This window comes from Oryctolagus cuniculus, chromosome 16 (genome assembly GCF_051225735.1).
Source record: "Oryctolagus cuniculus isolate XC-2025 breed Fujian yellow rabbit chromosome 16, ASM5122573v1, whole genome shotgun sequence".
Lineage (NCBI taxonomy): Eukaryota > Metazoa > Chordata > Mammalia > Lagomorpha > Leporidae > Oryctolagus > Oryctolagus cuniculus.
In genome coordinates, this window is record NC_142882.1 from 88,634,855 (window position 1) to 88,648,597 (window position 13,743).

The following is a 13,743-nucleotide window of genomic DNA, read 5'->3' on the forward strand; positions in this document are numbered from 1 at the left end:
TGCTCTGTGGAGGAGCAGGAGTCTGTGGGAGTGGGAGGGAGGGCAGGGCCCCTGGACTCTGAGTGTCCGTGCCCCCTGCGGCCACACAGGCGTGCCTTTTTGTCCCCTTCCAGAGGGGAAAGGGAAGGAGCAGCAGCAGGCACGCGGCTGGGGTTGGGGTCAGGGACAGAGCCACAGCCCCCGGCCAGCGGGCATCACAGGACAGGGGAGCACCCGCCCACTCATGCCCAGCTGGGGCGTCCTGAGGGATAAACCAGGGTGCTGCTGGCTGCCCGGAAGCCCAGCCTCGGGGCGCAGGACATCCTGGAGCCACAGCTGGGCCTACAGCCTGGCGCCCTCACGTGAACATGTCTGAGACACGGGTGGACAGGCAAGGTGCACGAGCTCACAGCATGCTCCAGGCCAGGCCTGGCGTGTTGGGATTCACACCCGTGTGCTCAGGCGGCAGAGGACAGCAGGGAGCAGCCCGGCCCAGAGCTGCCCCCAGGGGGGTGGGGCCGCACTGGGGAGGGTCCTGGGGAAGCAGTGACTTCACAGGTTTTTCCCTTTAGTGTCCCCTGGGCGTCACATCTTACGTTTGTGCAAGTGGCACATGACTTGAACATAAGCTCACGAGACCTAACAGGCGTCCACACAGCGGCAGGAGAACACGTTCCTGTCAGGTGCACGTGAACGTGACCCAGGGCAGACCACGCACCGTGGCACCGAGCGAGTCTTGGTGAAGACATGAAAATCTTGCCAATGACCTTCTCCACTCACAATGGAATAAAAAATTTATAGCGGAAGAAAAAAGAAAATTCGTGAATACGTGGCAGTTAACAAAAGGGGCAAGATCACAAGAGAACTTAGAAAATGAGACGACTGAAACGGAAACAGCAAAGCCTGAGATACAGCAGGAGCAGTGCTGAGAGGGAAACGGAGCTGCCCAGGCCTACGCGGAAGAAGGGGGCGCACGGGCGCGCACGGCACCTTAAACCACTGCATCCCCTGACACAGGCCCTAGGATCGAGTCCTGCCTCAGCTTCCCGCTAATGTGCCTGGGAAGGCAGCAGATGATGGGAGACCTGGATGGAGTTCTGGGCTCCTGGCTTTGACCTGGCCAGTCCTGGCTGTTTTGGGCATTTGGGGAGTGAACCAGTGGACTGAAGATCTCTTTATCTGTCATTCTGCTTTTCAAATAAATCTAATATATATATTATAATATATATTATATATATAATATATAATAATATATTAATATATATATTATATATATTAATATATCAATATATAAATATATATATATTAATCTTCTATCCACTGCTTCAGATGGCCCCAACGGCCAGAGCTGGGCTGATCTGAAGCCAGGAGCTACTTCTGGGTCTCCCATGTGAGTGAGGGGCCCGAGCACTTGAGCCGCCTTCCACTGCGTTCCCAGGCCATTAGCAGGGACTGGATGGGAAGTGGGGTTACTGGGACTTGGGGTTACTGGAAACTGGCACCCGAGGGATGCCGGCACTGCAGCTGGAGGCTGAAGCTGCTACGCCACAGCGCCAGTCCCCAAATGAATTAAAGGAGAGAGATCTCAATAACAATGGTACACAAAGAGTAGAAAAAGAGCAAAGTAAAACCAAAGCTAATGGAAGGGAAAAGTAAAGATAAAACAGAATGGAGGAAAAAGAGAGAGAACCGATGTAGACAAAATTGGCTCTTTTGTCAAATGTAGCAAAGCTTTAGCTCTAGACTGACTAGGGGAGACAGAGGATGCAAATGACTGACAGCTGCACTGAACGTGGGGCGTTAACTGCTACCTCACAAAGTAAAGGGATGATGGCGCCATGAGCTGCTCTGTGCCGACAGATCACGTACCCCGGAAGAAATGGGCGAATTTCTAAAGACACAAATGGCCGAAACTGACAGTGGTTTGAACAACAGATGCACTGAGCCTCAAAGCCTTCTGTTTGGTCCGTAGATGAAGGGAGAGACTTGATCTAACTATGGCCTCTCAGTGACAGGCCCAGGGGCCAGTGCTGTGGGGCGGAGGGCCGCGCCGTTGCCCGAGAAGCTCACGTTTCTCATGGGCACTGGTTTGAGTCCTGGCTGCTCCACTTCTGATCCAGCTCCCTGCTAACGCTCCTGGGAAGGTAGCAGAAAATGGCCCAAATGCTTGGGCCTCCGCTACCCATGTGGAAAACTGGGTAGAGCTCCAGGCTCCTGGCCGCAGTCTAGCCCAGCCTCTGCTGTTGCAGACATTCAGGGAGCGAAGCAGCTGTGGTAGATTCTCTGTCTCTTCCTCTCTCTCTGTCAAACTGCCTTTCAAATACATAAAATACTATTTTAAAAATGGGGGCTGGCATTGTGGCGTAGATAGATAGAACCGCTACCTGTGACAAGACATCCGGTATGGGCACTGCTTTCCCAGACCATAGCAGAGAGCTGGATTGGACGTGGAGCAGCCGGGACTCAAACTGGCACCCATATGGGATGTTGGCGCTGAAGGTGGTGGCTCTGCCCGCTTCCAAATGCTGAGGGGGGACAGCGCCTGCCTCCTGGGCCAGGCCCCCCCCCGGTCCCCCTGCAGGAGTGGATCCGGCCTGGGCGCCTCTTGTTGGCTCCTGTGACTCCTGAGATGGCCCAGCCTGTCTGCCTGCAGGGGCTGGCACCGAGGGACAAGTGCCCAGGCACCAGCCGGACGCCACTGGGTCCCGGCTGCTGAGGCCCTCTCTCATCTGGTGCTCACAGGTTGGGCTGGGAAAGTGTCCGCTGGTCTGCCGTAAGACCGGTGGCCGAGGGAGACCTGTGGCCCACAGTTCCGCGTGGGGCGGAGTCTGCTGTTGGCAGCACGGCCAAGCACAGCATAGCAAGAGCCTGGCACCCCAAGCCCCCACCTGCTCCCTCTCCCTGGGCGACAGCAGCCCTGGCTCGCCCACCCTGGGGGTGCTCCCGGGGAGTGGGACCCAGAGGGTGTTGTGGGCTGGCTCCCAGGACGTCGCCTGCCTGCGGGCAGCAAAGTGCCCTCCTCTGGGCTGTCGCCCAGGGAAAGGGAGCAGGTGGGGGCTTGGGGTGCCAGGCTCTTGCTTTGCTGTGCTTGGCCGTGCTGCCAACAGCAGACTCCGCCCCACGCGGAACTGTGGGGCACTGGTGCGGGAACGTGGACATGAGGGTCAGCATTGGCCTGGAGCTGGCGCCAATGTCGAGGGGGGTGCAGAGAGAAGATGCGCAGTGCCAGGTCTCCAGTGCTGGCTGGGACCATCAGCTGGCCTTTGCTGCTTTCGTAAGAAAAGCAGACGTCCTCGCAGTCGGCCTGGTGCTTTCCACCGTGTTCCGACGGGGGCCACCGAGGACCACAAAGCCAGAGGGGCCCAGGGGCTTCAGTCCCTCGGGCGGAGAGACCTGGGACCTCCCCTCCCCTTCCTCCCTGGGAGCGGGGTTGGTGCCAGCGAGGCCCGCTCCGCCCGGGGCTGCTTGCAGTGAGGGCTGTTGCTTCTGCACGCAAGGACCCCTCATGGTGAAAATAAATAAACAAGCAAACAAACAAACAAACGAAATGTGAACGATCCAGGAGCGGAGCAGCAGGTCCCTCCGTCGGTGCTGGATGCATCCCGGCGCAGCCGCAGCCGAGCCACTCTGTTTCCTTCAACACTAAATGCGCTCTCACGATTGCCCCAAACTCGGAAGCAAGCAAGACAGCCTCCAGTGGGGACTGAATGACTGTGGCTCTTCCAGACACCAAAAGGAAACCCACCATCCAGACAGGAAAAGGAAGGTTATAGGCATAAGTTTGTTTTTGTTTTTGACGGGCAGAGTTAGACAGTGAGAGAGAGACAGAAAGGTCTTCCTTCCATTGGTTCACCCCCCAAATGGCCACTATGGCTGGCGCTGTGCCGATCCGAAGCCAGGAGCCAGGTGCTTCTTCTGGTCTCCCATGGGGTGCAGGGCCCAAGCACTTGGGCCATCCTCCACTGTACTCCCAGGCCACAGCAGAGAGCTGGCCTGGAAGAGGAGCAACCTAGGACAGAACCGGTGCCCCAACCGGGACTAGAACCTAGGGTACCGGCGCCGCAGCAGAGGATTAGCCAAGTGAGTTGCGGCGCCGGCCAGGCATAAGTTTTTGAAAGAAAGAAGCCAATCTGGAAAAGCCACACATCGCGTGATCTCAACCCTGAGACGCTCTGGGAAGGGCAGAACCACAGAAATCCAAGTAAGGAGACGATGGGGCTGTGGGATGCAAGGTGTGAACCCAAAAAGCTCTAGAAAGTAGTCCAATTCATTAAAAACTTGGAGTCTCTAGGGAGACCCTTGCTGCCATGTGCCTCAGACCCTGCCCACATGGGCTCTCCCCCGGGGTGGGCACAGGGACTCGGCCTTCCCACTACCAGGCTGGGTAGGTGCGGGGTGCAGGCCTGTCGGGTAGTGACGGGGCCCGTGCCCACCCTTCCTGTCCAGCTGCCTGCTATGGCCTGGGAAAGCAGTGGAAGATGGGCCAAGTGCTGGGGCTCCCACACCCCTGTGGGAGACTGGAAAGAATTTCTTGGTTCCTGGCTTCAGATTGGTGAAGCTCTAGTCATTGTGGCCATCTGGGGAGTGAACCAGCAGATGAAAGATCTCTCTCTCTCTCTCTGCTTCTGCCTCTCTATAACTCTGCCTTTGAAATTCATAAATAAATCTTTAAAAAGAGAGAAAAACAGAGGGGGGGCCTTCTGAGAAGTCCTTTTGAGTGTAATTTAGCTGAAGTGAGATACTGTTGATTGCAACGAAATGTCTGGCTGCTAGAGAGCCTACATCTTTATAAGGGATGCACGGGGGTTGGCGTTTTGGCATAGCCAGTTAAGCCAGTGCTCGCCACACCGGCATCAGAGCACTGGCTCAAATCCCGGCTGCTCTGCTTCTGATGCAGCTCCCTGCTAATGCTTCTGGGAAAGAAGTGGCCCAAGCACTTGGGTCCCTGCCACCCACGTGGGAGACACAGAGGGAGCTCCTGGCTCCTGGCTCCAGCCTGGCCCAGCCCTGGCTGTCGTGGCCATGTGGGGAGGGAACCAGCGGATGGAAGAGCTCTCTCTCTTCTTCTCTCTGTGCCACTCTGCCTTTCAAATACATAGGCATTTTTTAATTAATTACTTTTTTATTTTATTTATTTGAAAGGCAGAGTTACAGAGAGGCAGAGGCAGAGAAAGAGAAGTCTTCCATCTGCTGGTTCACTCCCTAGATGGCTGCAATGGCCGGAGCTGAGCTGATCTGAAGCCAGGATCCGGGAGCTTCCCCTGGCTCTCCCACGCGGGTGCAGGGCCCAAGCACTTGAACCATCTTCTACTGCTTTCCCAGGCCACAGCAGAGAGCTGGATCAGAAGTGGAGCAGCCGGGACTCGAACTGGTGCCCATATGGGATGCTGGTACTGCAGGCAGCAGCTTTACTCGCTACGCCACAGCACCAGCCCAGTGTGTCTGTGTGTGTGTGTGTGTGTGTGTCACAGCACCAGCCCAGTATGTGTGTATATATCACAGCACCAGCCCAGTGTGTGTGTGTGTGTGTGTATCATAGTACCAGCCCAGTGTGTGTGTGTGTGTGTGTTTATATATATATATATATATATAAAATAAAAGACACTCTGGGGTTGGGTGCTTGGCACAGCAGTTAAGATACCACTTGGGATGCCTGCATACATACCAGAGGGCCTGGGTTCGAGTCTGGGCTCCACTCTGATTCCTTCTTCCTGGGAGGCAGCAGGTAATGGCTCAAGTGGATCCCTGCCACCCACAGGAGAGAAAAGATTGAGTTCCAAGCTCCTGGCTCTGGCCTGGCCCAGTCCTGGTTGTCTAGGGCATTTGGGGAGGGAACCGGAACATGGAGGCTCTCTCTCAGTCAGTCGCTGTCTCTCTGCCGTTCAAATAAATGAGACATAAATCAACAAAGCATTTTTAAAAAGGTTGTGCATGTTTTATTTATCTGAAGGGCAGAGTGACAGAGAGAGAAGGAGAGAGAGAGATCTTCCATCTGCTGATTCACTCCTCAAATGGCCACAAGCGCCAGGTCTGGGTTAGCCTGAAGCCAGGAAGTCCACCCCGATTTTCCAAGTAGGTGACAGGGGCTGAAGTGCTTGGGCCCTCTTCTGCTGCTTTCCCAGGTGCATTAGCAGGTGCCAATAGCAGAGACCTGAAGAGTTGGGACCCGAACTGGCGCTTGGTATGGGCGGTGGCTTAACCTGCTGTGCCACGGCACTGGCCACATGGATTCCGGGGCTGGTTGTGACAGGGTGGCTGGTGTGAAACTCACCACCTGTTTGTGCTGCACTTAGGAAGCTTAGATTTGGAGAGAGAGCCCCAGGCCACCCACCTTCCCTCCAGCCAAGCCCATGCAGGCAACAGGATCCAGATGAGGGGGCCGTGTCCAGGGCTGCTCCCGTGGCTGGGACTTGGCGACAGGGACCCAGAGGAGAGGCAGGCCTGGGTGGCCAATTCCCTCTGGCCTTCAGCTGCATATTCAGGGCACGCTGGGCTGGTCACACGGGGCCTCGCCCAGAGGGCAGTGCAGGCGTTAACGTCTACTGTCTCCAGTGTGAAATTCTTCCCAACAAGCGTACAGGCCGCGTTTCAGTCTGCACTGCGTGCTGGAATTCGTGGGAGCAGCTGCTGGGACGAGACTGAGCTCTGAGCCGACGCTGGAGGCGGCCCAGGCTGGCAGAGGCGGCACGCCGGGCTTTCTGGTTCTATCTGACTGACATGACTCTTAAGTCTCTTTTTTAAATCACTTATGCTCTTTTATTTAAAAGGATGGGGAGGGAGAGAGAGGAGCATCTTCCATCCCCAAGCTGGGCAGGGCCAACGTCAGGAGCCGGGATCTCCCTCCGGGTTTCCCAAGTGAGCGGTGGGGACCCAGTTATAGGAGCCGTCACCCACCGCCTCCAGAGGTGTGCGTTAACAGGAAGCGGGACTTGGGAGCACAGCTGGGACTCGCGCCCAGCCGCCTCTCACACGGTGGCCTGCCCTTTGCCGAACAAGAAAGCATGGAACGATTCAGAACCCGTCTGCTTCAGGATTCGAACCTGCGGCAGGCTTGCAAGCCGGGAGCTGGGTGTTACAGACCCCAGTTGTGCACTGAAAATGCCAGTTTCCATCAGCCACACGGGGAGATGAAATTATCTATTTTCTCTGTGACAAGCGACATTGTGAACCAGCAAGCAAATGAGACGAGGCTCCCGAGATCCTGGTCTGTCCTGTGAGGCCGCTCACCACACAGACCTCAGGTGCAGCGGGCTGGGGGGGGGGGGGTGGCTTGTGCCACCAGAGCTGCGGTGTCCTTCGAGTGCGGGGACAGTGCCTGGAGGGTGTTTGGATAGGGGTGGCCTCGCGCTTGCTGTGGCCACCTGGGCTAGACCCTGCAGCCTTGCACATGAGCGCGGAGAGGGAGGAGGGCAGGGGGCTCCAAGCCCTGCAGGCCAGGCTGTCCTGAGGGGAGAGGCTGCCCTCCTGCCGCCCCCACGCGGCTGCCCTCAGCTGCGCCCTAGGCCTGGCCCATGAGGCAGGATGGTAGGGGCTGTGCCCGGCCCCTGCACCTGCCGAGTCAGCCCAGGGCCAGCGAGGTCCCAGGCAGGGGCCACTGGGCGGTGCAGAGAGAGGGCAGGAGGGAAGGCGGGCCCCAGGAGGAGGGGCGTGGGGGGCGGGGGCTGCGGGCCTCCTGAGCCTCTGCGGGTTGGTCTGCAGCGACCGAGAGACTGGGAGCCGCGAGCGATGGGGGCGGCGGGCGTGCACGGGGTCGGCCACAGCTGGAGGGCGGGCGGCGAGCCAGGCAGCCTGGGGCCCAGGGTGGCTGGAGCTCAGGCCGGCCGCCTCTGGCTCATTTTCCTCCTCTGAGCTTGGTGTCGGCCTCCCCGTCCGAGCTGAGGCGCCACTGCCGGTCCTGTGCAGGCCCCGGAGGCGGTGGCGGCGGCGGCCCGGCTCGCATCCTCCCGCAGCCCGCCCTCTCCCGCCGGAGCTGCGGAGGCCTCGGAGCTCCGCCCTCTTCCTTCGGGACTCGATCAGACGTCCATCTTCGATCTTCCCGGTCCTAAAGTGAACTGCTGTCTCCGCCCTTCTGTGATCAGTTACTGCACTTGGAAAAAAGTGTGTATGTAGCTGAAAGTCGGAGACAGCGAGAGGGAGAACCAGGGAGAGGCCGTTCTTCCGTCCGCCGGTTCATTCCCCAGATGGTGGCAGCCATCTGGGCTGGGCCAGGCTGAAGCCAGGAGCTTCCTCCAGGTCTCCCACGCGGCTGCAGGGGCCCAAGCACTTGGGCCATCCTCCACTGCCTTCCCAGGCCATCAGCAGGGAGCTGGATAGGAAGGGGAGCAGCCGGGACTTGAACCGGCGCCCACATGGGATGCTGGTGCTGCAAGTGGCAGCTCTACCTGCTGCGCCACAATACAGGTCCACAGTTACTGCACTTTTTGAAAAATTATTTATTTATTTATCTATGTATTTGAGAGGTAGAGTTACACGCACAGAGAGGGAGAGAAGGAGAAACAGAGAGAAAGGCCTTCCATCCATTGGTTCACTTCCTAAATGGCCAGAGCTGAGCCAATCTGAAGCCAGGAGCCAGCAGCTTCTTCCAGGTCTCCCACATGGGTGCAGCAGGGGCCCAAGGACCTGGGCCATCCTCTGCTGCTTTCCCAGGCGCGTTGGCAGGGAACTGGACCGGAGGTGGAGCAGTGCAGCCCATATGGGTGTCAGCACTGCTCCGGCTTTATCTGCTAGGCCACAACACCGGCCCCAACAACTCAATTTTTCAAAAGGGGCAGAGGGGGACTGCACTGTGGGGCATCCCATATGAGTGCCAATTCAACTTTCTTTCTTTCTTTGGTTTATTTATTTATTTATTTATTTGAAAGGTAGAGTTACAAAGAAGCAGCGAGAGAGAGAGAGAGAGAGAGAGGTCTTCCATCCGCTGGTTTACTCCCCAGATGGCCGCAAGGCCAGAGCTGAGATGACCTTAGCAGAGATCTGGATCAGAAGTGGAGCAGTCGGGACTTGAACAGGTGCCCATATGGGATGCTGGCCCTGCAGGTGGCGGCTTTACCTGCTATGCCACCGTGCTGGCCCCAGCCTGCTCCACCTTCTATCCAGCTCCCTGTTAATGTGCCTTGGAAGGGAGGTAGCAGAAGACGATCCAAGTACTCGCGACCCTGCCATCCACACGGGAGACATGGATGGAATTCCAGGCTCCTGGCTTCATCCTGGCCCGGCTCTGGTCATCGTGGCCACTTGGGGAGTGGACCAGCAGGAGAAAGATCTTTCTCTCTGTCACACAAATCAATGAATTAACCTTCAAGAATCCAGAACAGCAGGTGTTGGGAAGGGCAGGGGGAGCTGGGGCGCTTGCATGCTCCATGCTCGTGGGGTTGCAAGCGGAGCGGGCGCTGGGGCGAGCCCTGGCAGCTCCTCCGAGCGCGAGCACGGACCGCGTCACCCGGCCGTCCCTCTCTGCGCTGTCAGGAGACTGGAGAACTCCGTGTGCCCGCGGCAGCCGTCGTCCCAGGAGTGCGGAAAGTGGCGCAGCCCAGGTGTGCAGAGCGGCTGAGTGGGGCAGCACCAGCTGTGGCCAGGCTGTGCCGTTCCGTGAGACGGATTCCGCGCGATGCGACGGGAATGCAGTCCTCAGAGTGGCCGGATTCACAGACAGGAAGTGCGTAGCTGGGGGCCGGGGAGGGCGGGAGGGGAATGGGGCATTCATATGTAATACGTTCAGTTTCAATTTGGAAAGAAGAAAGTGGCTAGTGATTGTCCAACACTGCCCATGGACTGAGCGCAGCCGCACAGCACACTCAGCCATGGCCGGAGCAGAGGCGGCCGTGCGGGCAGCTTGCTGAGCCCTGCTTGGGCTGTCCACTCCCCATATCAAGAGGCCGGCCTGAGTCCCAGCCACTCCATCCGCTTCCGACCCAGCTTCCTGCTCATGCTCATTCTGATGGTCCCAGTGCTTGGGTTCACCCGCAGGAGAGACTGGATGGAGCTCCTGGATCCTGGCTTCAGCCTGGCCCAGCCCTGGCTGTAATGGGCATTTGGGGAGTGAATCTGCTGAGGGAAGATTCTATCCTCTCTCGGTCTCTCTTTCTGTTGTTCTGCCTTTCAAACGGTTGCAAATAAATAGGCCTACATTAGAAAATGTCGCTCTTCCGCCTAAAATGGTCAGTTTTATCTTGTGCTTATTTTAACTCAAGTTGTAAAATATTGAGGACTTGGCTGAGTGCTGATGGGCTCAGGGCCCGGAGCCGGGTGGGGCCAGGGTCAGCAGTAGCTCCACCTCTCGGCTGCTGTGGGACCTTGGTAGTGTCTGCACCGGGCCTGCCAAGACCCCACCAGGAAGGACTGTGAGAACGAAGCACTGGTCAGCAACCCTGTCTAGAGCTCCGAGTCACCAGCTTCTGCCGTGCGGTTACCGGGAGATTCCCCACCTCTGAGCACGAGTGGGAGGCGGAGTGGGGGGGCCTGGACGCTGCACTGTGCAGCGAGTGGGAGCCCAGAGCAGCGCGCTCCCAGCCCAGCCAGCCTCAACTCCCTCTTCTTCCCAGGCAGCCCCCGGCTGACCCAGGCTCCTCCCGCATTCCCCTCGGACAACAGGGCCCTGGGGGATGTGGGCAGCCTAGCGCCTGGTCAAAATGCTATCCTGGATTCCGCTGCCGGGCGGGGCTCCTGGGCCGGGCTGCACGCGGGACCGCATGGCTGCTTGGCGCTTGCTCTGGGCTCTTCCTCCTTTTCTTTCCGGTCGTCCAGGACTTGAACCTGAACCCGCAGGATGCTGGCAGTCGGGGTAGAGAAGCGCAAGGCCCTGGGCGCCTTGTGTGGTTTTGTGCCTGGGGCATTTTGTGGAGAAAGACTATCCAGGAGATATTTTATTAGTTGCTGGCAAGTGATATTTAATTAAAGCTTCAACTTTAAAACTGACTTCGCTCCTGGGCTTTAAATGTAGCTTATAAATCATATTAGACTCTTTATAAGTCTAGTATATTTGCTCTCTTTTAATACATTTTCAAACACGTTAAACTGCATTTGTCAATGCAATATATTTGGTGTCCTTTTAAAGTGCTCAATTGTCCTAATTAACAAAGAAAACCTCCCTGAGTATGAAATAACGCTGCTACACTCTTCAATGTGTTGTTGGGTTTACAGTTCTAACGCAGGAGAGGCGTGTGGCACAGCAGTCCCGCATCAGCCCAGGTTCAAGTCCCAGCTGCTCCACTTCCGATCCAGCTCCCAGCTGACGGCCCAGGTGCTGGGTCAAATGCCAATAAACACAAATCCCTAGAAATTTCTTAAGGCCGTGAATAATAATAATAGCAATAAGAAGAAGAAAAATAAGAGGCAGGAAAGGCCGGACAAGCCAGAGCCAGGGTCGGGATGGTGCCGGTGTGGACAGTGTGTCTGAATTCACTCACACGGGCTTCAGGGCCCTCCTCCAAGACGCCTCATTCACACGCTCACTCATGCAAGCGCTCGACCAGTTTCCCGAGTTCTGATGCCTGCCGGCAGGGTATGAGATACACGGATGGGACACACAGAGATCGCACACGGGGCGGGCAGATTCAACCGGAGGCTGCTGAGAGGGCCCGCAGTGGTGGGCTGTGCCTGGTGGAGTCCAGGGAAGCTGGTGGGCAGAGATGGCACCGAGAGGGCTGGGCAGCTTCTGTGCTTCGCAGGGGCCTTCTCTAACGTCGGCCGGAGCGGGTCAGAGTCGGACAGTGTTAAGAGGATTCATTCTGGATGGAGCAGGCAGGCAACCGAGCTGAGTAGTCAGGCAGCCGCGGCCGGGGGAGGAGGCCTGGGGGGCAGGGGGAGGAGGCCTGGGGGGCAGGGGGAGGAGGCCTGGGGGGCAGGGGGAGGAGGCCTGGGGGGCAGGGTGAAGGGGAAGTGGCCTCTTTGATGAGACACTTGGGCCAGGAGAATCCCCGCAGAGCTCTGGAATGCGGGGCCGGGGAACTGCTGGAGGCCGACCGTGGAGGGTGTAGGCATCAACGGGAAGGAGGGAGTAACTCTGAGGGCGGCGGGCGTCGTGGTGGAGGGAGTTAAGTTGCTGCTTGCAGTCGCCGGCAGCCCACACTGGAGCACCGGTCTGAGCCTCCGCTGCTCCACTTCCGATCCAGCTCCCAGCTAAAACTCCTGGGAAGTCAGCAGACGGCCGGAAGGCGTGTCTCCCTGGGTCCCTGCCACCCACGTGGGAGGCACGGACGGAGTTCAGGCCCCAGCCATTGTGGCCATTTGGGGAGTGAACCAGTGGAAGGAAGATCTCTTTTCCTCTCTCGCCCTCTATTACTGTGCCTTTCGAATTAATACAGCTTTTTGAAAAATAAGGAAAAAAATGTGTAACTCTGACACTGGAGATTTGTGGAATTGTGAAAAGGGGGAAGCGTCAGAGACCAACACAAAGGCATCGAGGCAGGGCAGCTTTGACAGGAGGCAGTGATGTGGGGCAGCCCCGGGCCTGCCGAAGCGCATGGGCTTGTGGGACTGGCTTGGGCAGCGCTGGCTTCCACTCAGGCTGGAGAGAAGCTGGAGGCAGAGGTGCTGAGAGGCACACGGGGGATGGCCTTCCAGTCACCGCGCCTGTGGCACTGCGTCCGTGTTTCTCCCCGTCACGCTCCCTCGCGCTGTGAGCCATTTTTGGGGCAGGCATTGGTCTATAAGGTGCTGTGCAATCAACAGTTAACAGAGTTGTGAGGTTGGGAGGAGCCCAGCTCAGCCAGCCAGGGCTGGGCACTGCGGATCTGACTCCTCCAAATAAGGCCTGGGGCAGACCCACGCTACCGAGGCTGTGGCTCTTCTACCGAGTTAGGGAGTCCAGTCCAGGACAGTGCAGCTGGGGGTCCCCCGCAGCACCGGCTACCCCTCCCCAAATCAGGGCCACGCCTTCTTGAGTGCACACATCCTGGACCTATGTGGATGAGACCTAGGACCCTGTGGCGGCCGTGTTGGCAGTGGCAGCAAGGCAGAACTGCAAATACATGGCGGAGGGGGACAGGTCACTCCTTCAGGGTCCTGCTTGCTCTAGGTTTCCAGCCGAAGCCTTCTGCGCCTGGAGGCCTCGGCTAGCCTTGCCTTCCACTCTTGTGAGACGGGGACCCCGGGGTGGCCGTGCGCAGACAGCCACACTCTCCCACTTCCAGCACATCCGGGGCTCGCGACATCAGTGCTAATTCCAAGGGCAAGAGGCCAGACACCGGACTTCGCGGTGCCCCACCACGCCCCGCCCGGGCTTTGCAGACGCTGAACCCCAGACATGAAGCAACATTCTGAATGGCGCGGCTCAGGGGCAGCCAGGAGACTCCAGGTTTCTTGAACAAAAGACCTGCTCACGCCTCCGCCCGAGGAGTCCACGCTGCAGCGAGCCTTATCTTCCTCCCGGGCGTCAGAGCCGGCTCGCGCTGCGAGGGGCGGAGGGGAGGCCGCGACTGAAAGAGGACCAGGACGGGGCGAGCCTCCTCAGGTAGGGGCCTGGCCAGCAGCCCGTCCGAATGGCTTCCGCCCACACATTTCAGCACACGACGCGAGCTATTTTCGGAAAGTAGGGCATTTTCAAAGCATTTCATAATCGCCGACAGGAGGGTACTGCCTGTGACCCACCCGCGGCTAAGAAAACGGGGATGCTCCAAGGCCACCTCGCCTTTCGGACATGGCCGCTCCGGGCGGGGCGCGGCGGGTGACCGGCCGGACGCGGGACCCTGCTCGACCTTGACTGGCCGCGCGACCTTGAGGCCGCGGACGCCTCAGTTGCCCGCTCTGTGCAATGGGGAGGTAGCT